Source organism: Halyomorpha halys, unplaced genomic scaffold (assembly GCF_000696795.3).
Source record: "Halyomorpha halys isolate HHAL.00 unplaced genomic scaffold, Hhal_1.1 Scaffold50.1, whole genome shotgun sequence".
Taxonomy (NCBI): domain Eukaryota; kingdom Metazoa; phylum Arthropoda; class Insecta; order Hemiptera; family Pentatomidae; genus Halyomorpha; species Halyomorpha halys.
Genome location: NW_027106849.1, coordinates 667,757 through 668,541, shown reverse-complemented (window position 1 = coordinate 668,541; position 785 = coordinate 667,757).

Sequence of the window (785 nt, the reverse complement as noted above, 5' to 3'; positions counted from 1 at the left end):
ACTATAATAGTTCTTTATTTTATTATTGGGTCTATGACTTAGGGAGTACTCATCAACATCGTAATCCTTAAATGATTTCTTTATATCCTCAGATAGTCCTTTAATGTAATTGCATCCATAAAATTTTTTATTTTTTACTTTATTATTTACTATTTCGTTTCCTGTTTTATTTTTAATATTTTTAATGTTAATTTCCCAAATTTTGTAAATTAATTTTTTTGGGTAAAAATTTTCTAGGAACATATTATCGTATTTCTCTTTTAAATCAGAAAACCATTTCAAGTGCTTTAGAGGGCTAATAAAGGTATCAGGTTAATGAATGTCTAATAAGTTTTACTACAAGCAGCTATCTGCTGAGTTCAATGTTGCCCTATTCTCATCTCATCTGAGACAATCTCATCTCATTTTTTCTGTCCTTTAGTCCATACTCATATAAGAACCCAGCCGCGAGACTTCTCTATAGTATCAATTTTGAACTTTTGTTTAGTCAAATTTGTGGGATGAATGGTTCTGTATTGTTTTTGAGAAATGAGCCTGGTATTAATTTGGCAATAATTTATTTTTACAAATATATCGCAGTTTTGCTCCATTAGTGAACTTCACCGTGAGAGGCCTCTGGTTTGGATCTCGCGGAACAATACCAGATAGAACAAGGAGCTTCTTAGAAGGCCTAGGTGTTAGCATTGGGGATATTGCGATCTTGGCGGAAAATATTATTTTGGACTCCCTGGGGATCATACACCATCACCTGCATGGGAATTAGCTCGGAGATTGTTCTTTGTTTT